This window comes from Budorcas taxicolor, chromosome X (assembly GCF_023091745.1).
Source record: "Budorcas taxicolor isolate Tak-1 chromosome X, Takin1.1, whole genome shotgun sequence".
Lineage (NCBI taxonomy): Eukaryota > Metazoa > Chordata > Mammalia > Artiodactyla > Bovidae > Budorcas > Budorcas taxicolor.
Window position 1 is genome coordinate 144432355 of NC_068935.1, and position 27690 is coordinate 144460044.

A 27690-nucleotide genomic window follows, 5' to 3' on the forward strand; every position below is an offset into this window, starting at 1 on the left:
CTTGCATTCTCAGGAGACTGGTAGCAGAGCCATTGTGATGGCTTTATACAGCCATATTGAGTCTTATAGACGGATTCCATTTTTTCCTGGGGGAAGAAGAAATCCCCACGTCTGATCAACAGTCCTAGATCGCAATAGACAGGTATATTTATAGTAAGAAATTGATTCTCAGGCTTCCCTGGCGGCTCAGCTGGTAAAGAATCCACCTGCAATGCGGGAGACCTGGGTTCGATCCCTGGGTGGGGAAGATTCCCCTGGAGAAGGGAAAGGCTACGCACTCCAGTATTCTGGCCTGAGGAAGTCCATGGACCGCATTCCCAGTGAATAAAAGAGGCAGCAAGTTGAAAGTCATTCTGATTGCGTTCTTTGCCTGGGGACGTCTGTGTCCGGCCTAATGCTAATTCTGTTTTTTCTAAATTCCCACATGGACGCCAGAGAACCCTGTTGAAGCTGTTGTTGTAAGCACTAAACTTTCTTTCCGACATTTTATTCTTTCGCTTGGCTTGAAGGAGTATGATACCATGTCTTTGAAGGGCCGTTTTCAGGAGGTAAAGGGCTGTTGCTGCCAGTCCTCGGAGTGGCTGCATCGGCACTGCTCACTTAGAGAGCAGCTGGGCCTCCAAGAGGTCTTTGCAGTTCTGGAATTTGTTTCCCGTTTCTTCACGTACATACACTCCAAATTTTATTTCTATTTACTTTCTCATAAACCTCAAATTTTATAAAACTGGCTCATCACTAAAGACGACCACATTTCTCCAGTGGTATTAAAGAAAAAAAAAAAATCGTATAAATCGGATTCTTTTCATACGAGTACTGCTAGTTCAGCACAGTGTTAGAGTCATACTGGAACCTTCCGTTTTGCCATTTTGTTTATTCTTTTTGACTGTGCTGGGTCTTGGCCGGCTTCTTTCTCTGGCTGTGGCTAGCAGGGGCTCCTCTTTGTTGGCAGGCTGCTCATCGCAGTGGCTTCTCTTGGCGCGAAGCACGGGCTTTAGGCGCACAGGCTTCAGTAGCTGTGACTCATGGGCTTAGCTGCCCCGCGGCAGGTGGAATCTTCCCAGACCAGGAATCGAGCCCGTGTTGCCTGCATTGGCAGGCAGAATCACTGGGCCGCCGGGGAAGTCCCCATGCTTAACCTTTCAAAAGCTCTGGGATTTGGTAGAGGGAACGGCATACAGTAGGTGCTCAGTGACTGTTTACTGCCAACTGACTGCGCGACAGGTCTGACGAAATGATTGGCATACACCTGCAAACTTCTGTTTCTGGCCTAAAAGCAGACAGGCCTGAGTGCTGAGCCGGCTTTGCCAGCGGCGTTTCTCATTCATCGTATCCTTTCCAGGCACTCTTCAGAGAGGAGAGACTCCCTTGGACAAGAGAGGCAGGCTGCCGAAGCCCACCGAACGTGCTTCTGATATTCAGGGTGAGTACTCAGCAAGGACCATACGTATTCGGATTTTAAAATTCAGGCGCATTTAAGTTACATCAGTGTGATGTCAAGTAACTCAGTTCACATACAGTGATATGTTTACACACAGACACACACTCACAGTGAAAGTTTAATGGGTGTGGCTTAAGGTAAGTCAGCATTTGTTTTTCCTCATTCACGCAGACTGTTTGGTTCAAATCCAGGAAGTCCCACATATAGCTGTGTGACCTTGGGAAGGTTACTTAATCTCTCTGTTTTTTTAGTTCCTTACATTATACATTATGGATAACATAATGTAATTAACACCTAAATTATAGAATGTGTGTGAGGCTGAGTGAGTTAATATATAGAAGGAGCCTAGAATTCTGTCACATAGTCAGAACCGTTTCACGATTGTTAATGTGTATAAGAAGACATTATTATCTTAAAATTTTAAATAGTTCTGAATCCAGATAAGTTAATATATACAAAGAGTGTACAATACCTTTTGTCACATAGTAACTATTTTCTTGTTATCCTTAACTATAATAATCTTATATATAATAATCTTCACATTAAGAACAGATTACTGGATCCAACTACCATTTGAATGGTTTTGATTATTTTTAATGTTTTCAGTATGTATAAAAACCTGAATTATCAAAATGACAGTGAAATTAAATGGTTCCTTTGGAAATGCAGTAATTTAGAGTACCTTTCCTCTCTAGATGAAAAATGTATCCTCAAGAAATCCAGTTCCTTGGAACTGAGTATATTTTAAAATTCTAACTCATTTTCCTTGCAATTTATAGATCTAGCATTATTAAAATATTCATATCTTTGAGCTAATGTGGCATAACAAATTTAATTTGCACAACAAAGATGACATGAATAGAACATGATCTATAATCACTTTTTTTCAGCCTCACGCTGCAGGCACTTCATCAGGAAGAGGGACAAGTCAGATATATTTTGTAGCTCTATAAAACCTTCCGAATAAACTCTTAGAAAGTGATGCAGTAATACAGTTTGAAACAAAACATTTTGTATCGTTTTCACGGTGTCTCAGTTGAGTAAGGTACCACCGGCTGTCCTTGACAGGGTTGTTTGACATGTATGGGGGTGTTTTGTGATATTTTTCACTGAGGAGCCTCTACCAAGCAGTATAACCTGATATTGTGAAGGAGGGATGGAGGAGAAATGGGGGGAAGAACCACAGGCTGCAGTGCTGGTTCAAGGGCAGCTCCAGGGCAGACATGACCAGACCCGTGTACTGCTGAGCCTGGTCTACCTCTGGCTGGGGACCTCCTTCAGAGTGCAGCCTCCTGAAACCCGGGAGCAGACCCCAGGGGCTGCCGCTGGAGGCCCGTAGCCCAGTGTGCTCCTCGCTGCACAGGTCGGGACACAGGTTCTTCCTCGAAGGCAGATGTGAGCTGCGCATCGGAGGCCTCTCTCCTCTGGGTTCCGAATCCAGCTGAGCATCTGCCTAGAGTCTGATCATTTGTCCTTTGTACCAGACACGTCCAGGGTTCAACACGGACCCACGTCTGGGGTGTCCACTTGCACAGAGCGTCTTCTCTGAGGATGACTCACGTTGCCTTCTGGTTTTGGGGGAGCGTGTGTGAGAGGCGGGTAAAGATTAGCTAAGGGGGTTTTACGGTGATAAATCTTGTCTCTCTGAAGGGCTCTGCCTGTGGCACTGAATGTTATTATTAGTTCTGGTGGGGGAAGGTGGGGGAGGGGAGGAGGAGGAAGGGGAATTATAGCAGTAAAAGCAGGCGGTGAAGGGAGTCATGGTAATAACAGCAACAATAATAACATTGTTACTATTTTTTGGACCTGCTGCGGAGGTTTGCCCTGTGAAATGTGACCCAATATTTGTACCACTGCTGCAGAGCAAGTGTCTGTGTTATTTTAATTTTAGAGATGATACCTGCAGAGGTTAAGTAACCTGCCCCAGTTTATCAAGGCAGTGAATGACAGATGTGAAATCCAGACCCATGTGATAGGGATCCCCAGGTGTCTGCTCCTAACCTCCCCGTTTCTAATCAAGACGTGGGCGTGATTACTCTATATGCTCTTTGTGTGAGATGCCTTGTGCCCATGTGTGTCATCATCTCTGAAACCCCAATATCTTCACCCGTAGAAAAGTCAGTAATCGTAATAACCAACCTGACTTTCTCATAGAGTTAATGCAAAGAGAAAAAGATACTGTTGAAAGAGTGTTTTTGTAAAGGGAAAATGTTTTGGTAAAGTGTAAACTCTTTGTAAATACCTGTTGGTTATTACTGTACTGTTGGTTATTATTGTGCTGCTGTGAAATTTTTTGTGTTCTGGAAAGGAGAGTACTTTGCAGTTGACCATAGCAAGGGTGAGAGAGCTTCATGCTCAGGAAGGGTCCCAGAGTTTGGAGAGCTGGAAGGTCTTCGGAGGGTGTCCAAGTCAATGGTCCCCTGTCGCATTGTCTATTTATATCGCCTGGCGGAGCCGTTTAAAAATCGATGCTCAAGATTCATTCCAGTTTCAGAGACCTCATTTAACTGGTCTGGAGTAGAGCTTAGACATCTCAGTATACACATAAGCATATGTGTTTGTACATGTAAATGTGTGTATGCCGATGTAGTATTGGTAAAGCATATATACACACACAAGCATAGTGTGTGTATGCATGGGCACACGTGTGTGTGTTCACCCACGATGATTCTAGTGCATAGTTGGGGGCAAGAATGGCTGAACAGAACTCACAACCTTCTTTCTAGTAATCATGGTTCAGTTCAGTCGCTCAGTCGTGTCTGACTCTTTGCGATCCCACGGACTGCAGCACGCCAGGCCTGCTTGTCCATCACCAACTCCCAGAGTTTACTCACACTCACATCCACTGAGGCGGTGATGCCATCCAGCCATCTCATCAGTAATCACGGGAGCCTCTTGTTTACCCAGAATGGTTACAGCCAACACCCCGTGCCCAGGTCCCAGCTGATCAGTCCACCCCCTTCCCCTGTCGGGTGTCCTGGTCTGGATGATATATTATGCCATCCTCTGGTGGCTCAGATGGTAGAGAATCTGCCAGCCAATGCAGGAGATGGGGGTTCAGTCCCTGGGTTGGGAAGAGCCCCCGCAGAAGGGCATGGCAACCCACTGCAGTGTTCTTCCCTGGAGCATCCCATGGACAGAGGAGCCTGGCGGGCTGCAGTCCGTGGGGTCGCAAGAGTCAGACACGGCTGAGCAGCTGAACGCGCTGCTGAGGAGGAGTTAAGGCTTGAGGGGCTATTTTCCTCCCAAAGGGAATTGAGTGGAATGCCCTCCTTGGGCTTTCAAGGGTTGCTTTGCAGTCATGTTCAGCACCACATGAGTAAGCGTGCTTCTTAAGAGTCTTAAGATGAGAGAATTTCTCTTTTGTTAAAGTCTTCTTTTAAGATTTATTTTATTTTTTGGCTGCACCGTGCAAGGCATGTGGGATCTTAGTTCCCTGACCAGGGATTGAACCCATATCCCCTGCATTGAGAATCTTACCCACTGGACCCCCAGGAAAGTCCCCAAGCTAAGAGAATTTCTTACTTTTGCTGTGATAGTAAAAATTGTTTACAATAGAACTATACTGTGTTTCCATGTGGCCCACCTAAGTTTCACAGTACTGAAGTCTCTCATCTCTGGGGAACACGTCATCACTGTTTCAGTTCCCGAAAGTGCCTTCTCGTGAATGGTAGCAATTGTTACTTAGGGAATTAAATTTTGAAAACAGATCAACAGCTTTACCAACTGTCTCGGTTCTACTTCTCTGAGTATCATGCAGGGCGGTGTGGACCTGCTGGGTATGACGTGCCTGATGACAATATTTATGAGACCTTTGTCCAAAAGAAAATTTGACGTTGACCCAGAAATCTGAGTGCTGAAGAACTGATGCTTTTGAACTGTGTTGTTGGAGAAGACTCTTGAGAGTCCCTTGGACAAACAAGGAGATCAAACCAGTCAATCCTAAAGTAAATAAGTCCTGAATATTCATTGGAAGGATTGATGCTGAAACTGAAGCTCCAGTACTTTGGCCCCCTGATGTGAAGAGCTGACTCATTGGAAAAGACCCTGATGCTGGGAAAGATTGAAGGTGGGAAGAGAAGGGGATGACAGAGGATGAGACGGTTGGATGGTATCACCAACTCAATGGACATGAGTTTGGGTAATGGCTCAGAGGTTAAAGCATCTGCCTCCAATGCGGGAGACCTGGGTTCGATCCCTGGGTTGGGAGGATCTCCTGGAGAAGGAAATGGCAACCTACTCCAGTATTCTTGCCTGGAGAATCCCATGAATGGAGGAGCCTGGTGGGCTACAGTCCATGCGGGTCACAAAGAGTCGGACATGTGACTAAACAACAATAACAACAACAGTCTGACCTGTAGTTGATTCTGACAGGTCCTTGTGGCATCTTCTTGGTTGAGACTTTCTCAGCCAAGGTCACATCTGCTTTTGTCATTAAGGTCTGCATAGCCCAGACTATACACACCCCAGAATAACTCAGATACTTCTTGGCCAGTAGGCTGGCTTTTAGGGGATACACAGGAAGTCTCTGTTCAGTACAACTGTGAGTCCATGGATGTGGGCACTCTTTTTTTTTTTGGCTGTCCTGGGTCTTATTTACCACACATGGGATCTTATTTATTAGTTGCTGCACACGAAATTTTAGTTGTGGCCTGTATGGGACCTGGTTTCCCGACCAGGAATCTAACCCCAGTCCCCTGCATTGGGAATGCAGAGTCTTAGCCACTGGACCATCAGGGAAGTCCTTGCACATTTCTGTAATAATAGTAATCAAGCATTTCTCCTCACCCGTGGGCGTATCGTCCCGGAATGAGCCAGTCACTAACTACTGCAGCTCTCGGAAAGTGAAATGTTCCTCTTGAAGTTGGTCAGAGTGAAATCAAAGATGGAAGATGTTCCCGTCAATCGGCATTAACGGCTTTACTTCCTTGAGGTTACAGCTAACACCTGCTTCGAATGCTCATCTCTGATAGCTGAGTCGTCACCCCCAAGATGAAGAGAACTCTAAGCCTTCCCGATTCAGTGTGTCTTTCGTACATAAAAGTATCCGTTTCTGGGCATTGCATCACCTACATGGTCAAAAAAAAAAAGAGCTGTGTGTCGAATTGGACTCCCACGCAGGTGGTGCTTTTCGTAATACCAAGCAGCTTCTGGTTTTCCTGTGTGCGTTCAAGGGAACCATAAACCACCTGGCTGAGTTGAGTTACGCCCATCCGTAAAGCACCAGGCGGCCCCAGAACACCAGTTCTGCTTGCTAATCAAAAGGGATATTGTCTTCGTGCTGGCTTAATGCAGAGATTGATAAAGGTATGCTGGTGCGGTGGGACTAGGCAAGTTTTATACCCACGGCAACTTCTATGCCTCTGCAGCTCGCTATGTTTGCAGACCACTTTGGGGATTTTTCCCTCCAAGGATAAATCACTGCCTTTAATCTCATTATCATTTGTACATCACTGAGGTGTTGTGCTCTGATTACAAGATGAATGACACTCTTCCTTTTGGAACTCAAAAAGTGGCAGATGATTCAAGGCCCACCTGGCAACTTTTGACTTTAGGAAACGCGCCCCTCCCTTCCCTCCCCCCCCGCCCCCCCCACCACACACACACGCACACACACACACACAAACCCAACATGCACTTAGCTCCCTGATTTCCAAACCATCAACATTAAAAAAAAGAATTTGGAATTATGTTGCAATCCCTAAGGACTGTAGAGGGAGCTCTCCCTGGAATTAGCCCTGGGCACTACCTCCAGCAGGGTTGACCACCGCACCTAGCCTTTTCTTTTTTTTTCAGAGCTCTTTTCTCTGCTTTTCTGCTTAAAGGAGGGGGCTTCGTATCCATTCTCCTCCCCCTGTCCCTTGTAAAGGAAATTTGCAAATAACTCGTTTCATAGCTTACCAAAAGTAAAGTCAGTCGTGTCCGAATCTCTGTGACCTCGTGGACTGTAGCCTACCAGGTTCCTCCATCCATGGGATTTTCAAGGCAACAGTACTGGAGTGGGTTGCTATTTCCTTCTCCAGGGGATCTTCCCAACCCAGGGATCAAATCCGGCTCTCCTGCATTGTAGGCAGATGCTTTACCATCTGAGCCACCAGGGAAGCTTACCGAAAAGTGACTTTTTCATATGACTTGCATCACGATGATTATGTATTTCTGGTTTTCGAAAACCAGGAGCGACTTGAGCATGTGAATAACCTTGGACAAGCAGTATGAGTTTTTAACAATAATATACTGTGCATAAGCTGCAGTGAAAGAATTGTTAGTTGTCTAGTACGTTTCATCTGGATATTGTTTGCTGCATTCAGTTCAGTTCAGTCGCTCAGTCGTGTCCAACTCTTTACGACCCCATGGACTGCAGCACGCCAGGCCTCCCTGTCCTTCACCATCTCCCAAGAGTTCACTCAGACTCCTGTCCATCGAGTGGGTGTTGCCATCCAGCCGTCTCTTCCTCTGCCGTCCACTTCTCCTCCCGCCTTCAGTCTTTCCCAGCATCAGGGGCTTTTCCAAGGAGTCGGCTCTTCACATCAGTTGCATTTTTTCTATATTTTGGTTCTTCTGTATATTTTTTTTAATCTAACAAAAGCAAAAAAGATGTATTTTTGGAGTAGGTGGTTTTGACTGTTGCCTGCCAGGCCCCTCTGTCCATGGGATTCTCCAGGCAAGAACACTGGACTGGGTTGCCTTTCCCTTCTCCAGGGGATCGTCCCAAACCGGGGATCGAAACTCGGGTCTCCCGCATTGCAGGCAGACTCTTTACCATGTGAACCAGCATGGAATTCCCAAGGACAACAGCAAAAAAAAGACGTATTTTGGGAGTAGGTGGTTCTGTTGTCCAGTTCTAGTTTACCCAGGGGACCAGTTGTGGCATGCGAGTTCTGGTTCCCTGCGTAGGGACTGAACCTGGGGCCGCCTGCCGTGGGAGTGCAGAGTCTTAGCTACTGGGCCTGCAGGGGCCTCCCACGCCGATTCCTAATATTCTTCCTTCTTCTCTTCGTCTTCTGTCCACACCCAGCCCTCCCCCCTCATTTTCCTCTGCCTTCTGCTGCTCGTCTTTTTCCTGCGATGCCTTCTCATGACCTGTGCTCACCCGGTCATGAGGTTTTTGCCCTGTTGTTCATTAACATGCTCCCTACAATAGGAAGCTTTAGGAACTGCAGTTGAATACCTTTTTCTTTGGGCACTAGTGGTAAGGAACCTGCCTGCCAATGCAGGAGACTTAAGAAATGCAGGTTCGATCCCTGGGTCAGGAAGATCCCCTGGAGGAGGGCACGGCAACCCGCTCCACTGTTCTTCCCTGGAGAATCCCATGGACAGAGGAGCCTGGCAGGCCACAGTCCCCGGGTCACAAAGAGTCGGACACGACTGAAGCGACTTAGCACGCACGCGCCTTTTTCTCGAGAGAAGCAAACTCAGAGTTGAAAGGAGAGGCTGCTCCTGTGTGCAGGGCACATCCCCGTCTCAGAGAGTGCCCCAGCTGCTTTCTGCTCCGCAGGGCCCTGGGTCTCGTCTCAGCCCTTCAGGTGGACAGAGCGGGCCTCCCTTTGCAGGGAGGACTGTTCCAGCACGCCACGCTGCACTCCTCAGACCTGAATCCTGTGCAGGTGACTGAAACGTGCGCCTAAGATCCAGTTCTCCGTTTCGTAGAAACTGGAACCGGAGTCTGGGGACCTGGCTGAAGAGGCAGAAGCCAAACGTAATCTTCGTGGGTGGACATCTCCCTGCAAATCTTTACGCGGGGTTCCTACCAACACGTGAGCCACTTCGGCCCCGGCTCTGTCGCGAACTGTTGTCTGCTCAGTCGCTCGGTCGTGTCCAGCTCTTTGCAAGCCCGTGGACTAGAGCCTGCCAGGCTCCTCTGTCCAAGGGGTTTTCCCAGCAAGGAAACTGGAGTGGGTTGTTGCCACGTCCTTCTCCGGGGGATCTTCTCGACCCAGGGTCAAACCCTCATCTCTGTACTGGCAGGTGGATTCTTTACCCCTGGCACCACCTGGAGTCAGGTCATTTGTTCTGCCTCCTTATCCTGTTACTGTTGAGATGCTGAGTACTTAATACAGATAACAACAACAACAAATCCTTTAGAGAGAACAACGCTGCTGACAGGTGGGTAGCGTAGCGCACCTTCGTTTCTTTTTCACATCTGTCTGCTTTGGAACAGACGTTTCTGCATGAAACACTCTTCTGTCTCAAAGCTGAGTACCTCGGCTTCATTTCCTTCTCCAAGACCATGAATTCTTTCCAAGGAAACGCTGTTTTCCGTGGTGCCTTATTGCCACATCGCCCGCTGCTTTGCAGTTTACTTCCGGTTCTCTTGCTGGATGAGAACACAGGTCCGCCGTGTGCCTCCAACTCTGTTTTTCCTGTAAATGGCTTCTCCTTCCCACCCCCCACCTTGTTTAATTTCTCTGCAACCAGCGCGCTCTATACATTTTCACGTGCGTCTCACAGTTCTCCGATTCCCCGCATGAACCGTGGTCATCGTGAGACGAACATTTCTAAATCTGCTTTTCACATGATATGTGGACAGGCACGTGGGGATTCTGTGGGACGTCTGACACCGGTGAGCTTGGTTGACACCTCAACACTGGTTTCTGCTTTTTTCCCGAGTGTTTCTGAAAACTCATAAAAAAGCACCGTGTATGGCATCATTTATTTTTTTCTCCTTAGGAAGCTTTTCTTTCTTTCATACAACCCCTGTCCTTGTGAGGTGGTTTCTTTGTTTAGGTGTTTCCTTATGTTTGCTTTGAAAATAAATTTGACGGACTTTTAGAAATGTTTCAGTTCAGTTCAGTCGCTCAGTTGTGTCCGACTCTTGGTGACCCCATGAATCGCAGCACGCCAGGCCTCCCTGTCCATCACCAACTCCCAGAGTTCACTCAGATTCACGTCCATCGAGTCACTGATGCCATCCAGCCATCTCATCCTCTGTCGTCCCCTTCTCCTCCTGCCCCCAATCCTTCCCAGCATCAGAGTCTTTTACAATGAGTCAGCTCTTTGCGTGAGGTGGCCAAAGTACTGGAGCTTCAGGTTTAGCATCATTCCTTCCAAAGAAATCCCAGGGTTGATCTCCTTTAGAATGGACTGGTTGGATCTCCTTGCAGTCCAAGGGACTCTCAAGAGTCTTCTCCAACACCACACTTCAAAAGCCTCAATTCTTTGGTGCTTAGCCTTCACAGTCCAACTCTCACATCCATGCATGACCACAGGAAAAACCGTAGCCTTGACTAGACGGACCTTAGTCGGCAAAGTAATGTCTCTGCTTTGAATATGCTATCTAGGTTGGTCATAACTTTCCTTCCATGGAGTAAGCATCTTTTAATTTCATGGCTGCAGTCACCATCTGCAGTGATTTTGGAGCCCCCAAAAATAAAGTCTGACACTGTTTCCACTGTTTCCCCATCTATTTCCCATGAAGTGATGGGACCGGATGCCATGATCTTCGTTTTCTGAATATTTATTTGGAAAATAAAGACCTTTTAATAGTCATGTTGCCAAAACAGGGGCATTTGAAATGGTGACAGCTGGCTGCAAAGAACGGTAGTTCTAGAGTTCACCAGTTCACTGACGAGATTTTTTTTTCTGATTTCAAACCATATTTGCTAATCTAATCCTTTTCTAAGGACACGCTCATGTAGACACCTGTTTTTTTTAATGTGCCAGATGCATTCTTTATTTATTGGAGTGTAATTGCTTTACGATGTTGTGTTAGTTTCCACTGTACAACACCCTGAATCAGCTGTCTGTGTGCAATACCCCCTCCCTGATGGGCCTCCCACCCACCCCTCCATCCTGCCCTCTAGGTCATCACAGAGCACCAAGCTGGGCTCCCTGTATTTTACAGTAGGTTCCCACTAGCTGGCTCTTCTACGTGCATCTTGTTTTTCATTCACTTAGTCGTGTCCAACTGTGACCCCGTGGACTGCAGCACGCCAGGCCTCCCTGTCCTTCAGCCTCTCCCGGAGTTTGTGCAGACTCATGTCCTTTGAGTTGGTGATGCCATCCAAGCATCTCATCCATTGTAGACATGGTAGTGTATGTGAATCAATCCTAATCTCCCAATCTTCCCCATCCTCCCCTTTCCACCCTGTGTCCACGTGTGCGTGCATGCTGAGTCACTTCGGTCGTGTCCAACTCTTTGTGAATCTATGGACTGTAGCCCGCCATGCTCCTCTGTCCTTGAGGATTCTTCAGGCAAGCGTACTGGAATAGGTTGCCATGCCCTCCTCCAGGGGATCTTCCCTTCTCAGGGATCAAACCCATGTCTCTTACATTTCCTGCATTAGCAGGCGGGCTCTTTACCACTAGCGCCACCTGAGAAGTCCGCCTGTAGACGGTGTAAAAATATTATTTGCTTCCCAGGGAGGAGGTGGGACGTATACATACACACACGCACACACACAAATATATACACAGCTACCTTTGTATGCAGATATACACACCCACATGCATACACATCCGTCATACCTACATGTGTGCAAAGATTCACACGTGTGTAATAGTAACACCTAGTTAGGCTGCGGTGTAACCGACCTGGCTGACCGTGGGATCCGTGTGGAGGAGAGGAAGAGCTGAAGGGCAGTGGCCAGAGGGGGGCCCGTCCTCACACCCGTTTCTAGTTAGTTCTAGGACAGGACAGAGTGTAAAGCTAGGAGGTGGGGCCCAAGGGACAAGGGCTTTTCGGTAGCTTCAGGGGTAGAAGTTGCCGTCAAAGATTAGGGAAATCCATAAATGTTCAGGCAAGGGAAAGCAGAAACTGAGTCCGCCTGGGAGATGGGAAGAAGTGTGACCAGAACGCATCCCCGTGGGTCATTGTCCAAACCAGCCACCCTGGGATTTGGGCGCATGGCCTGTTCCCAGTAGGGAACTGATTTGGAAAGAGGAAATGAAAACGCAGGTCATCAGGGAGGCTTACCTCTAAGTGGGCCTGTGACTCAGCAGTTTCTAGAAGTTCATCATTACTGAAAAAAGAAACAAAAAAAATGTGTATTCGTGAAAGAGAACACTTTTCAAAATGTGGATGGGATGATCTGGATGGAAGCACTGAGAAAGGAAAGATGGGCACGCTCTCGGTATGGAACGGACATCCCATGGCGTTTGATGAGGGCTGGTGGCTGAGGAAGGACCCACAGGGAGAGAAGTGAGGTTCCGTGTCCCTGTTGCCACCCTGAGGGACCCTGTTCATGCCAGTTGAGCTGCATGGCAGGTATGGGTATCAGTGTCTCGCCTTCAGCTCCAAGGCAGAGAGCTGGGAATAGAGTGGGCTGGGCTGAGGGTCGAGCTTCATTTTCAAAACGGCCCCGTGGAGGGTCACCCAGAGCTTGAATTCCAGTTGTCCATGCAGGTCCCGTGGCTTCAGTTCCTCATCATCTTTATGACCGGAGGAGATCAGGGCACGTGTCAAAGGAATGATCTGATGAGTGAATGAAGTCTGTATTCTCATGCCTTTTTTGTGTGTGGATTCTTTGCCATCTTTTTGGGGGTTCAAGATTCTTAAGTGCAGGACTTCCCTGGCAGTCCAGTGGTTCAGAATCTGCCTGCCAGGGCAGGGGACCCAGATTTGATCCCCAGTCTGGGAACAGCTTACATGCTGTGGAGCAAAAAAAAAACAAAAAACAAAAAACCCCATGCGCCAGAACCTGTGAAGCCCGTGTTCTGAAAATCCATGCTCCGCCACAACAGAAGCTGCTGCCATCAGAAGCAAAAAAACCCCATGCGCCAGAACCTGTGAAGCCTGTGTTCCGAAAATCCATGCTCCGTCACAAGAGAAGCTCCTGCCATCAGAAGTCTGTGTTTCAGAACCAGAGTGACCCCCTCTAGTAGCGCTCTTCAACTAGAGAAAGCCCATGCGGAGCCACAAAGACCCCGTACAGCCAAAAATAGAAGTGAATAAAGTCAATGCAACATTGTACTTGGGAAAACAAAAACATGTTTTAGTGTTGTGTCCAAAAGTCCGAGGTGTTATTCCAGCTCACTCACAGAAGCTGGCGTTGCAAATACACTCCAGTGCAAGAGAGACGGGCTGGCTGAAGGCTGTCACAAGAGCTGGCCACAAGACTTCACGAGGCCAGGATTGGTGTGCTTAAACACAGCATGAGGCTTCATGGCGTGAGGCGCTTCAGACAGACGGCGGGAATAAGGGCCAGGCTAACGGAACTGGGCTGCTTCCGGCACTGGGGCACCAGGACTTTGGAGTCCCTGCTTATAGACTCCATGATACGATGACAAGTCATCGTCTCTGCGGGCAAGCACGATGCTAGAATGGAATTTGAAGCAAGCTCCTCCATTTCATTCCTTTGCCTCCAGGCCCTGGCCCTTCTGTTCAGACAGCACTTCGAAAGAAGGACCCCCAGTCTGGTTTCTCACTCAGACTGTGGTCTGTCCACCCATCCTGCTGGGAGAACATATAATGCACGGTGGATCCTGAAGTAGGAAAAGGCAGGCTCCGTCAGCTGGGTGTGTGATGCCCAGATGACACACGCTGGGATCCTGATAACCACCCCCACGTCAACTTTCTCTCTTGCCTCACGTGTGAATCTTGTTACTCCAGCATGGCGGCATCAGCTTAGATTGTAAAGACCCACTTAGCAAAGGTGTCTGTATAGTCATGGCTCTGGTCTTTCCGGTAGGCATGTACGGATATAAGAGCTGGACCATAAAGAAGGCAGAGTGCCGAAGAATCAATGAAGAACTTCAAAGAATCAAACTATGGCACTGGAGAAGACTCTTGAGAGTCCCTTGGACTGCAGGGTGATCAAACTGGTCAGTCTTAAAGGCAATCAACCCTGAATATTCATTGGAAGGACTGATGCTAAAGCTGAAGCTCCAATACTTTGGCCACTGGATGTGAACAGCCAACTCACTGGAAAAGGCCTTGATTCTGGGAAAGATTGGAGGCAGAAGGAGAAGAGGGCAACAGAGGATGAGATGGTTGGATGGCATCACTGATTCCATGGACCTGAGTTTGAGCAAAATCTGTGGGATTGTGGACAGGGAAGCCTAGCATGGTACGGTCTGTGGGCTCACAAAGAGTGGGACACGACCTGGCGACCGAACAACAGCAAAGCAAGGGCGGAGAAATTGGTGAAAGAGACGTAAAAGTGTTGGTCGCTCAGTCGTGTCCAGCTCTCGCCATGCAATTCTCCAGGCAAGAAGACTGGAGTGGGTTGCCATGCCCTCCTCCAGGGGATCTTCCCGACCCAGGGATCAAGCACGGGTCTCCTGCATCACAGGCAGATTCTTTACCATCTGAGCCACCAGGGAAGCCCAGAGAAGCTGGTAACCAGTTATAAGAGAGTGGAAATAAAATCTAATGCAGAATCATTACATTAAATCTCTGTACTTTTCACATTGTAAGTGAAGTAGCCATCATTTTTAATAGTTCGAATAGACCTTTTACGGGCTTCCCTGGTGGCTCAGCGGTAAAGGATCTGTCTGCTACTGCAGGTGACGGTATGATCCCTGACCCAGAATGATCCCGCCTGCCACGGGGCATCTAAGCCCGCGTGCCACAACTATTGAACCTGGGCTCCTCAACAGGAGAGGACACCCCAGAGAGGAGTCCATGCACCGAGGTGAAGAGCAGCCCCTGGCTCTCCGCAACTGGAGAAAAGCCCCCCCCCCCCCCCCCCCCCACCCGGCAACGAAGACCCGGCACAGCCAAAAATAAATAACATAAATGAATAGCTTTTTTCAGGTAGACTTTTTACAAGCCTGAAAGTTACACAACAGTACTTTTAACGACAGAGGTGATTTGGCTCCACGTACATTTTGCACAAGAGAAATTCTTTACAAATTAAGTTAAAAAAAAAATGGGAAAGGGCATGTGACTTGGAAATGGACGTCTTGGGTGTGGGTGCTGGGTTGACCTTTGAACTGTTGATCCTCAGCAAGTTCACTGTGACACATGACTTTCAGCCAAACCATCCATGAAGAGGTAGCGGGAAACGTGAGGCTTCCATGGTGTTACTTGGGGACGTTCACAGAGAGCTGGTGTGTGTATGTGTGTAAGAAAGTAGCCAGCTAGAGTTCTGTGTGAAATAAAGATGTCATAAAAGTATATAGCCCTTGCTTTGAGTCTCAGTACATACCCATTTCTCTTTTAGAACTTTATTCATGAGGCATTAACATGAATAGTAATAATGATTTTATGACTCCAGTAGTAATTTTCATTTCCTTTAGTAGTAAAATTGCGTGTAGTTTTTTTCCCCCATGTATGCCATTTGATGGCAAGACAGTAATGTTTAAGGCTTTCATAGGTTTTATAGATGATGGAGATTAGAACTCTTTTAAAAAATGATTACTTTTGTCCTTGAATAATGAAAAGGCACTGCAGTCAAATTAGTATTCAGTTGGATTTTTTTTTTTAATCACAACTTTCCAAGCTGTTTCCTAAAGAATCGTTGAATATTTACCACCTCTTTGGAAACCCACAAAATGATATTTAGGGAAGGATTCTGTTGCAGAAGGACACGCAAGGTAAGTACCACTGAATGGGTGTCTGTTGAGCACAGAATATCTAGAAAATATAATACACCTGGACTTTGGATGGAGCTCAGCTTGGGAATACAGTGGAACTTTCTGCAGAAGCTAGGTAAAGTTGAGACTTTGCCTTCCAACCCAGGGGGTTCGGGTTCAATCCCTGGTCAGGGAGTTAAGATCCCAGATGCCTCGTGGTCAGGAAACCAAAACATAGAACAGAAGCGATATTGTAACAAAGTCAATAAAGGCTTTAAAAATAGTCCACATTAAAAAAAAAAAAATACTTAAAAAAATTACACGCAAGCAGTCTCCATTCCTTCAGGATGGTTTGTGTGCGCGCTCAGTTGCTTCAGTCGTGTCTGCCTCCGTGCATCAGTGCAACCCCATGGACTGCAGCCCACCAGGCTTCCTCTGTCCATGGGATTCTCCAGGCAAGAATACTGGAGTGGGTTGCCATGCCCTCCTCCAGGGGGATCTTTCCGACTGAGGGATTGAACCTGCATCCCCGTGACTCCTGCATTGCAAGCAGTTTCTTTGCTTGCTGAGACACCAGGGAAGCCTAACCGGAACCTTGGTTAATTAATGATCCACATGCAGAGAGAACCCAGTCCATTCAGCGTTAACACTCCAGGTTGCTGGAAAGCCGCAAGCCCCTGAGCAGACCTGGTGTCTTCAAGCACGAAACTTAAAGGCAGAATAAATAGAGACGTCATCTGGATGAGCATGATCTTCCAAAACCATCCAGAACTCGCAACGGCTTCTCAGAAAAGGGTGGGAAAGGAACGTGTGTCATATCACTGCTACGTGCCCAGAGACACGCTGGATGTTGGAAATCTGGCCAAGGGGCTGGATTGCTATGACATCGCACAGATTTTTCTGGCCAGCAGTTTACACCCGCCAGATTTAAAAAAACACAGACATCGTCTCAAACACAGTATACAGCGTGGCCAGGCATCGAAGACCTTAGGACTTGTTCTTCCTGGAAACCATTCCTTGGGGTTTTTTCTCCAGGGCTGTGATTCTCTGCTTGACTCCAATTTTGGCAGAGTCTTTCCTTAAGCCTGTGGTGTTGGAATTAAGCTCAGGGCTGTGATGTTTGCCTTCTAAGAAGTCACTGGCAAACACCCCCCTCTTGGTCTGCTTTCACATTTGCTGCCTGGTTGATCTCCAAGTTAGTGAATCAGCCAGAAAGCATGTATCCTGCAATTTATAACTGGGGCCCATCTCTGCATCAAAGTTGGGATACCGGTTTTAGAAGATTAAAGCATGTTTCACTCAGGAATGATGTTTAGTTGTGCAGAATTTGTGTTTTATTTTTCGTGATTCTTGAGTGTTAAGTCATAAATGTGAGCTAATGACAGAAGATGTGTGTAAGATTAACAGGTTAGGTGGATAGTACACATGAAAATATCCTTTCCAGGGGACTTCCCAAGTGGTCCGGTGGTTGAATCCGCTTTCCAATGCACGGGCTGAGGGTTCAATACCTGGTCAATTAACTAAGTTCCCACAGGGTGCAGGACAATAGGCCCACGTACTGCAACTCAAGAAAGCCCGCATGCTGCAATGAAGGCCCGGCACAGCCAAAATTGAAGGGGAAAAAAGGATCAGTTCAGTTCAGTCGTGTCCGATTGTTTTTGACCCCATGGACGGCAGCACATCGGGCTTCCCTGTCCATCACCAACTCCCGGAGCTTGCTCAGACTCATGTCCATCGAGTCGGTGATGCCTTCTAACCATCTCATTCTCTGACGTCCCCTTCTCTTCCTGCCTTCAGTCTTTCCCAGCATCAGGGTCTTTTCCAGTGAGTCAGCTCTTTGCATCAGGTGGCCAGAGGATTGGAGCTTCAGCTTCAGCATCAGTCCTTCCAGTGAATATTCAGGACTGACTTCCTTTACGATTAACTGGTTTAAAAAAAATTTTTTTTATTTGCTATTGCAGTGCATAATAAATCAGCACTATCTCTTCTGGGCCTCTTCATGGATCATTGCCTGGTCATGGCAAAGTTTGTGTAACTCAGCGAAGCTATGAGCCATGCCGTGTGGGACCGCCGAAGATGGACAAGTCATAGTGGAGAGTTCTGACAAACTGATCCCCTGGAGGATGGAATGGCAGTCCAAGGGACTCTCAAGAGTCTTCTCCAGCACCAACATCTACTCTATAAATTAAGATAGACTACACTGCCCGTGATTTCCTATTTTATGTGGTCGCAATCATGACCGCTTATGGACTCATTTTCGTTCCTTTGAGATTCCCTATTGGGGATTGCGTATCTTTTTACACTGTGTTCCACTCTGTGGGCTTCTCCCTGCAGTGGTTTCTCTCGTGGCTTCTGAGCACAGGCTCGGTAGTTTTGGTGCACGGGGCTTAGTTGCTCCGAGGCATGTGGGATCTTCCCGGACCAGGGACGGAAGCTGTGTCCCTGGCATTGGCAGGCAGGTTTCTTACCCAGTGAGCCCCAGGGAAGCCCCTGGGAATTGCGTAGCTTGGGGAGTTCATTGCAGTGCTGTTTATCAAGTGTGCGTGTGCCTGCTCAGCTGCTTGAGTTGTGTCCGACTCTCTGAGACCCTATCGACTTGCTCCCCAGGCTCCTCTGCCCACGGGATTTCCCAGGCAGGAACAGTGGAAGGGGCTGCCATGCCCTTCCTCCAGGGGATCTTCCCGACACAGGGATTGAAGCCATGTCTGAGTGGGTAGGCTTTCCCTTCTCCAGGGGGATCTTCCCAACCCAGGGATCGAACCCAGGTCTCCCACATTGCAGGCAGTTGTTTACCAGCTGAGCCACAAGGGAAGCCCAAGAATACTGGAGTGGGTAGCCTATCCCTTCTCCAGGGTATCTTCTGGACCCAGGAATCAAACCGGGGGTCTCCTGCATTGCAGCCGGACTCTTTACCAGCTGAGCCACCGGCGAAGCCCTAAGTAGGAATTAGAGGGGGCTGACAAAAAAAAAACACCTCAAACCGAAGTGTAAAAGACACAAGGGTTCACAGAGCACCTAGCTCGGAAAAAGCAGAGTGTGAAGCTTGTGGGGAAAACGAGACAGGAAGAGGCTGTCCCGATGCTCGTGTTGCCCTTTCCCCCAGCCCTCTCTTCATGGTCCTTCTCATTTGTGTTTGTCCTTGCGTTCATGAGATAGGGTGTCATTAGGGTGTATAGGGTGTCATTCAGTTGCATATGTTTCCTGAGTTTCTCTCACTTGCTGCCTGCAGGCAGTTAAATCTGAGCACCTTGGTTGCAAGACTTATCGCATCCCCTTTAGCACTTGGACAGAATGTTTCTGGAGTGATTGCAACATTGGTTCATCTGCTTCAGAACATGAGGGAAGAGTAATCACTTGCCTTTAAAAAATTTTTTTCAAACACCTGCAAAATTTACACTCACCATGACCTGTAACAGCTGGGAGGAACAGTGCTTGCTATCAACCTTTACCACTGATGAGTTCATCAAGGTTCTGTGAATTTGAAATGATTTTTTTTTTTAACCGCTTGCCTTTTAAGGGGTCGGTTTGTTTTGATCCTTCGCAGGATCTCCTAGTCTGCAGATAGCGTCCAGCTCCTGGAGGAACAACAGGAGCTTCACTCCTCACCCCCGCCTCTCGGTTCTGAGACTTTTGCTTCCATTATTCTGGGGTGGGGGGGAGCTACACCCTTCCCTCCTGTGTCCCCTCCCCGCCGGCATCCTCCTCAGCCCTACGGGGTCTTGTTCAGCCCTCAGTTGTTCCCGTCTCCTTAAGACCCACAGCCCCTGCCCTGTTGACTGTTAAACTCCTCCCTGCCCTCCACGGTATCATTTGTGTTTGCACCGAAGGTGATAGTTTATTTCGCGTTTGCACTGAAGGTGATGGTTGATGAAAAATAGCCCTGTTGCTCTTGCTTGTCCTTGGGCTCAGCCTCCCCACCCCCCAACCCCCTGCGGGGAGCCGGAATCATCCACCCCGATAAGGATTTCTAAAGCAGGAGTGGAAAGAAGAAATAATGAGGTCATCGTTCACCTCCACCCCAAAGCCCAACTATCTTTTCGAGAGCCTGAGGTGAAGCTGGTGATCCTGAAAGGCAGGCTTTCTCGAGAAAGGGGATTTGCGGCCTGCTTTGCACACCAAAAGGAAAGCTGGGCGGCCAGCCGGTCAAGTCTTAACTTAAGTCCTGGAATAGAGAGAGTGGAGGGTTACCTTTGAGGCTGGGATCAGCAGGCTTTTCCTGTTCTGTGTGGACAGTGAATACTTTAGTCTCTGCAAGCACTCCGCTCTGCAGTGCGCTGCAGAAGCTTGCACCGACAGTGCCTGACCCATGTGTGTGTCCGTGTGCTCGTAAAAAGGCTGTTGACTGAAATTTCAGTGTCAGTAATTTGCATGTGCCACCAAGTGTGCTTTTGATTTTCTTCAATGATTAAAAAAAAGATTTAAAAAATATTCTTTATCTCTTGGGCCGTAAAATAAATAGCAGGGCCTGCATCTGGTCCTCCTTGGGCTAGTTTGCAGACCCCGTGATTTCAGTGAAGAGTCTCTCTGCGTAAAAACTTTAGGCAGGCACAGGAGGCAAGGAAGGAAAGAGCTGTTTATTCTATTTTTGATTTTTTCTGTTTCTAAATATTTTATTTCACTGTTGTTTTACAATTTTCTTTCTTTATTGGTGGCCGTGCTGCGTCTGCGTCGCTGCTGAGGCTTCTCTCTAGTTGTGGCAAGCGGTGGCTCATTTCTAGTTGCCGTGTGCACGCTTCTCATCACAGGGGTCCTCTGGTCGTGGAGCACAGGCCCTACGGCTCCTGGGCTTCGGTAGTTGCAGTTGCCAGGCTCCAAAGACAGGCTCACAAGTTGTGGCACACAGGCTTAGTTGCTTCGAGGCATGTGGGATCTTCCCTGGACCAGGAATCGAACCCCTGTCTCCTGCTTTGGCAGGCAGATTCTTTACCACTGAGCCACCAGAGAACCCGCAGTTCATTTTATTTTAAGTTGGCATATAATTGGAAGAAATGATGCTGAAGTTTCAATCCTTTGGCCACCTGATGCAAAAAGACCCTGATGGTGGGAAAGATTGAAGGTGGGAGGAGAAGGGGACAACAGAGGATGAGGTGGTTGAACGGCATCACTGACTCCACGGACATGAGTTTGAGGAAACTGAGGGAGCTGGTGAAGGACAGAGAAGCCTGGCGTGCTGCAGTTCGTGGGGTCGGACATGACTCACCACCTGAACAGCAATAACTGCTCTATAATGTTGTGTTAGTTTCCGCTGTGCACCTGGGAACCAGCCACAAGTCTACATACATGCCCTCCCTCTGAGCTTCCCTCCCAGCCCGCACCCCAGCCCACCCCTCTAGGTCATCACAGAGCGCTAAGCTCAGCTTCCTGTGCAATACAGCAGCTTCCCACTACCTCTGTTTTACACATTTGTTCTTGTTGTTCACTTGTTCAGTCGTGTCTGACTCTTTGGGACCCCATGGACTGCAGCACGCCAGGCCTCCCTGTCCACTACCAACTCCCAGAGCTTACTCAAACTCACGTCCATTGAGTCGGTGATGCCATCCAACCATCTCATCCTCTGTCGTCCCCTTCTTCTCCCGCCTTCAGTCTTTCCCAGCATCAGGGTCTTTTCCAATGAGTCGGTTCTTCACATCAGGTGGCCAGACTATTGGAGCTTCAGCTTCAGCATCAGTCCTTCCAATGAGTATTCAGTATTGATCTCCTTTAGGGTGGACTGGCTGGATCTCCTTGCAGGCCAAGGGACTCTCAAGAGTCTTCTCGAACACCGCAGTTCAAAAACATCAATTCTTTGGCGCTCAGCTTTCTTTATGGTTCAGCTCTCATATCCATACGTGACCACTGGAACCTGTTAAAGTGATGCGGAGCCTGATTCTCGTTGGAAGTGGCCTGCGGTGGGAAAGGACGCAGGAAGGTTGATAGGAAGGGAAGCCATAGGCAGAGGGGCGCTTGCCCTTGCTGCCGTGGAGATCTTGGAGCAGAGCAGTGTGGGAGGTTGGCCCCTGTGAACAGGAGGAAGCGGGAATGCCCGGCCGAGTTGAACTGCTGGAGAGGAGGCGGGCTGCCCTTCCCCCTCGAGAGCCTCCGTCAGGAGCCACCTTGGCACAGAGGAGACCCAGTTCACTGCAGAGATTCTCTGTGGGGGACGGTGGGGCTTCCCTGGTGGCTTAGTGCCAACGCAGGAGGTGCGGGTTCGATTCCTGGGTGGGGAAGATGCCCCAGAGGAGGAAATGGCAACCCACTCCATTATTCTTGCCTGGCGAATCCCATGGACAGAGGAGCCTGGCGGGGCTACAGTCCATGGGGTCGCAGACTCAGACATGACTGAGCAACTCAGCACATACAGGCACGGGGGACACAGAAAGTGGCTCCTGGGGGTGACTCAGTGCGGTGTTGTGTGGCAATGGGCAAGGTGAGGTCTCAGCAGAGCCAGTGGGCTGGACACGGGAGCACGTTCGGGACAGGAGGAACAGGACGGGAGGAAGCAATCCTTCCAGGAGCTGACTTGTGGAAGAGACGGGGGTATATTTCATGCATTTTCTCCCGAATTACCTCAGTATGGATATTCATTATTTTTATCTCCTCTCACTCACAACTGGGAGTTATTTGCAGATATAGTCCTTTTTTTGTTTTTTTTTTCACCCTGCCTGCTAAACCAACTTGTGTAATTTTAAGGGGCTCCAAGGAGCTCTGGTAACCCCGGTCCTTCATGTCAGAGCAGAGGAGAATTCAGCGAGAGCAAAGTAGTAGGTAAGAATGATTTAATGGAATAGGATGCTTCTGAGGCTTCCAAGCGGGTGGGCAAGAAATGCCACCCTGAGAACTCGGTGGGCTGCAGTTTTATACTCGGAGGAAGGGGTCAGGGGAGAAGACCTTTGTCTCTCTTGAATATATGTGGTTTCCATCATCAGTTCCTCCCCAGGTAGGGCAGGGAAATTTGTCCCTGTGTGTTCAGGCCGGGACTGTCGTAAAGCACTTTGGAGAAATATTTTCAGGTCCGAGTACAACGAGGGTCTCTCATTTTGAGAAGTCACCTTCCCTTAAATGATTTTTTCTTATGTGCACAGAGCCTGTTTTGAGAGCCGTTAACTTACTGAGTCGGTGATGGACAGGGAGGCCTGGCGTGCTGCAGTCCATGGGGTTGCAAAGGGTCGGACACGACTGAGCGACTGAACTGAGCTGAACTCACTGAGCTCCTGGGACAAGATGTGGGGCTCCTGCCGCCATTGTTTCACAGTTTGGGGGCGCGTCCCGTGCTTCTGTAGTGTGCTTTAGTTGCTAAGCAAGCCAGCTTGGTTTTGGGGTTAAGCCAGCCTGCTTTCTTGAGGAATCATTAACGTACAGGAGTTTCCCATAGTTTTCCGTGTATAATCCCCTAGTGGGATTAACCATTTAATTGCCTCTTTTGTCCCTTCATTCTATTCCTATCAGCTGTGCTGCATGGCTTGTGAGATCTTAGTTCCATGACCAGGTTTATGAGATCTTAGTTCCCTGACCAAGCTTATGAGATCTTAGTTCCCTGACCAGGGATTGAACCTGGGCCCTTGGCAGTGAAAGCGCCAAGTCCTAACCACTGGACCACCAGGGAAGTCCGAGCAATATAGTCCATTTCTTCACCTCCTTTTATCACCCGAACGCTAGCCTCCCTGCCAAAAAACAGGTGGTCGATGATTCTTTATTTTTATTCTTTATTCTATATGTTATGGTATATTATTTATGCTTCAGTTATATTTTAAAGGACCTAAAGACCCAAACTCACATGTTCTTAAGTGAGCCTTTGCATGCGTGCATGTTCAGTCGTGTTTGACTCTTTGCAACCCCATGGACTGTGGCCCATCCGGCTCCTCTGTCCATGGGATTTTTCCTGGGCAAGAATACTCGAGAGGGTTGCCACGCCCTCCTCCAGGGGATCTTCTAGACCCCGAGATCGAACGTGGGTGTCCGCCATTGTAGGCCAATTCTTTACCGTCTGAGCTACTAGGGAAGCCGTGTGTGTGTGTGTGTGTGTGTGTGTATTTTTTTTTTTTTTCTGAGAAGCTGCTCTAGACTGAACGGTGTCACCCCCAGAAATCACATGTTGAGATCCTGACACGTAGGGCCTCAGAAGGTGACGGTAATTGGAGATGGGGCTTTAAGGAAGTAATGAAGGTAAGATGAGGTGATTAGCTTGGGCCCTAATTCCTTCTGACCCGTGGCCTTATAAAAAGAGATGCAGACACAGACACACCCAGAGGGACGGCCGCGTGAGGACCCAACGAGGAGACGGCCGTCTGCATGCCCAGGAGGCGGGACTTAGGAGTAGCCAGCCTGCCTGCACGTGGGTCTCGGGCTGACAGCCTCCAGAGCCAAAAGTCCGTTTGTGTTGTGGAAGCCTCCAGTCTGGGGTGCTGTGTGGTGGCAGCAAACTCATACACAAGCATTTTGGGATTTGCAGGCCCCCGGGAGATTGGGATGAGTAACCCAGGCGTTATTACAGCATCCTTTCTCTTTACAACACGGTCTTTCTTTATATTCTCAGAATTGGATTAGAAGTTTCAAGTCTAACTCAAAAAAAAATTTTTTTTTTTTTATCAGTAAGGTAATAAACTTTCTAGATGTTTAGCAGAAATGTGGATGTGAGCTCAGTCCCTTCAGTCGTGTCAGACTCTTTGCGACCCTGTGGACTGTGGCCCACCAGATTCCTCTGTCCATGGGATTCTCCAGACAAGAATACCGGAGTGGATTGCCATTTTCTTCACTAGGGGATCTTCCCCACCCAGGGATTGAACCCGTATCTCCTGCATTGAAGGCAGATTCTTTACCACAGATCCAATGGGGAAAGCCCTTTAGCAGTAATATTAGATGCCAAAATACATGGAACTATATCATAGTTTTAAATGAATACAAATTAGAAATGTAGCATTTGATTCATACTAAGTCAAACAAGTTGAATCAAAATGTCATCAATTTTTTAGATAGGCAAAAATTTTTAGGAGAGTGAAAAAGTTGGCTTAAAGCTCAGCATTCAGAAAACGAAGATCATGGCATCTGGTCCCATCACTTCATGGGAAATAGATGGGGAAACAGTGGAAACAGTGTCAGACTTTATTTTTGGGGGCTCCAAAATCACTGAAGATGGCGATTGCAGCCATGAAATTAAAAGACGCTTATTTCTTGGAAGGAAAGCTATGACCAACATAGACAGTATATTCAAAAGCAGAGACATTACTTTGCCGACTAAGGTCCGTCTAGTCAAGGCTACGGTTTTTCCTGTGGTCACGTATGGATGTGAGAGTTGGACTGTGAAGAAAGCTGAGTGCCGAAGAATTGATGCCTTTGAACTGTGGTGTTGGAGAAGACTCTTGAGAGTCCCTTGGACTGCAAGGAGATCCAACCAGTCCATTCTGAAGGAGATCAGCCCTGGGATTTCTTTGGAAGGAATGATGCTAAAGCTGAAACTCCAGTACTTTGGACACCTCATGCGAAGAGTTGACTCATTGCAAAAGACTCTGATGCTGGGAGGGATTGGGGGCAGGAGGAGAAGGGGACTACAGAGGATGAGACGGCTGCATGGCATCCCTGACTTGATGGATGTGAGTCTGAGTGAACTCCAGGAGATGGTGATGGACAGGGAGGCCTGGCGTGCTGCGATTCATGCGGTCGCAAAGAGTCGGACACGACTGAGCGACTGAACAGCAAAAGACACCCAAGTCCTTTAATAGACACCCTCACAAGGGTGTCTTCCTGCCCTGAGGACTGCTATGCATGCGTGTTAGTCAATCAGTGTTATCTATACTTAGGTGGTGTTCTCGATGTTGTTACGGAGACACACGGCTCAGCTCACCTGCCTGTCTCCTCAAGGCCGGTTGGTCAGCACCATGCTTGGCAAATTCTGGTGTTGCTGCTGTTTTTCCTTCTTTCTCTTCTCCCCTTCCTCCTCAGTTTTCTCCCTTCCTCCGCTCCTCCTCCTTTGCAAGAGAAATACTGTAAATAAAAGAAAGTTGATAAAAATTAGTTTACAAAGAAGTTGTATCCCAATAGTCTGTTTAGATATTAATTTGAAGTTGTGTGGTGCCTTGGAATCCAAATTATAAGTGGAAGTCGTGTTCCTGGTCCGTTTGCAGGCATCTGTTGTGAGCCACAGTAGCTTTGAAAGTAGTAAATAACTCAGCTGCATTTGTTTGATTTCAGTATTGTGTGTTTGGAAGTCAAACTATGATTTATAATTGTGCAGTGTTTATGATCTGCAATAAAAGTGTGTGTTTTGCACACTGGCCAAGGAGCAAGGCAGCATGCACATCACCCCTTTTCACTCACCCAGTATCACCCGCAAAGCCACTTTGGCTGGCTTCAGTGCTTGGGTCCCTGGACTCACGTGACAGCTGGTTATTTAGCTGTGGGAGGAGGGAGAATCCTCAGCGCTTCTAGAAACATTTTGAAAGTTGGGGTGAACAGTGTTGTTGTTACTCAGAAGAAAATCTCACTGTTTCAGCTTTACCTGTTGAAAAAAAAAAAGTTAATTACGTGTGTCTGCGCTGGGTCCTTGGCACTGCGTTTGGGCTTTCTCTATGTGCAGCGAGCGGGGGCTCCTTTCTAGTGGTGGTGGTTGGGCTTGCCATTCCAGTGACTTCTCTTGTTGCAAAGCTAGGGTTCTAGGGCAGGCACATGGGGTCAGTACCCGTGGGGCTCGGGTTTCCTTGCTCTGTGCCATGTGGGGTCTTCCCGAATCAGGGATGGAACCCGTGTCTCCTGCACCAGCAGGCAGATTCTTTACCCGTGAGCCACCAGGGAAGCCCTCAACCTGCGTGCGTGCGTGTACATCTCTGCAGTCCTGTCTGACTCTGCAACCCTGCTGTAGCCACGCATTCTGGGAGAAAAACTCACTCAGAAGGAGAGTGCAGATCATGGAGTGCAGTTGATTACACCGGCGGGTCCAAGGCAGAGTCTCCTCTTAGCCAAGGACGTCGATCAGTTTTTGTGAAAACCTGATATACCCTAAGTGTACATGCCCAAATCCGCCTCCCCAAATTCCCTGAAACTAATCTGATCAAAGGAAAAGAAAGATACAAAGTTAACCTACGATTCATGTGTCATAAACTTTGCTCTGTTACAGAGATAATTAGCATAGTCTTTCAGGCGACTGAGAGTCCAAGTCCTGAGGCTCTTTCATCGGGGGAGTCTGGTTTTCCATTCGTATGCCATTTCCATAGACACCAGAACGCAATGTTCAGCGTCCATTGGGAGGGGGACCTTGCATGTAGCCTAATCTAAGCCTGGCCTAAGACGGAGTCCAGCTCTGTCTGCTTCCTCCTTCAACCCCATGGACTATAGCCCACCAGGCCCCTCTGTCCGTGGGATTCTCCTGGCAAGAATCCTGGAGTCGGTTGCCATGCCCTCCCCTAGGGCATCTTCCTGACCCAGGGATCAAGCCTGTGTTTACAAAGACGGAAACCGGAGCACGGGGGACGCGCCCTTTCTTCCCATTTCCTGTCTTCCTTGTCGGTCCCTAAAGGAACCAGCAGGACTCCTTTCTTTCGTGCCTTTGCTGCAGCCCCGCAGTGATCCTTTTACAGCTGGGAACCAGAAATGCCTGTGTAAGTTGGGTAAGAACCTGCGTACAAACTCCTGTGTGTGCTGGCTTCCTCAGGGCCGGGGGGGCGGGGACTTATTCCCCAGGTTCCCCAGGGCAGGAAGGGCGTCCCTCATCTGCTGTGGTCCTCTCGCCCCGGAATTTCCCCGGGGGGCCTCTGAGGGTGAAGGGGGTGCAGAAATGGAGTCCCAGAACGGGTTCTGAGGCCAGGGGTCCAGGCTGGGAGAGTGGGAGG

The 27690-nt window shown here is 48.4% G+C and overlaps 1 long non-coding RNA gene and 1 other non-coding gene across 3 annotated transcripts in view; one reads left to right on the forward strand and one right to left on the reverse strand.

Annotated features, from left to right (window-relative positions):
• Positions 1-27690, forward strand: part of LOC128070043 (uncharacterized) — a 105377-nt gene that overhangs the window by 9815 nt on the left and 67872 nt on the right. For both annotated transcript variants that reach the window (XR_008201598.1, XR_008201597.1), the window contains exon 3: positions 1340-1420. This is a non-coding gene — a long non-coding RNA (uncharacterized LOC128070043). The remainder of the gene's footprint in view (positions 1-1339; positions 1421-27690) is intronic.
• Positions 23402-23474, reverse strand: TRNAE-UUC (transfer RNA glutamic acid (anticodon UUC)). Its single transcript has one exon. It is a non-coding gene; the product is annotated as a tRNA-Glu (tRNA).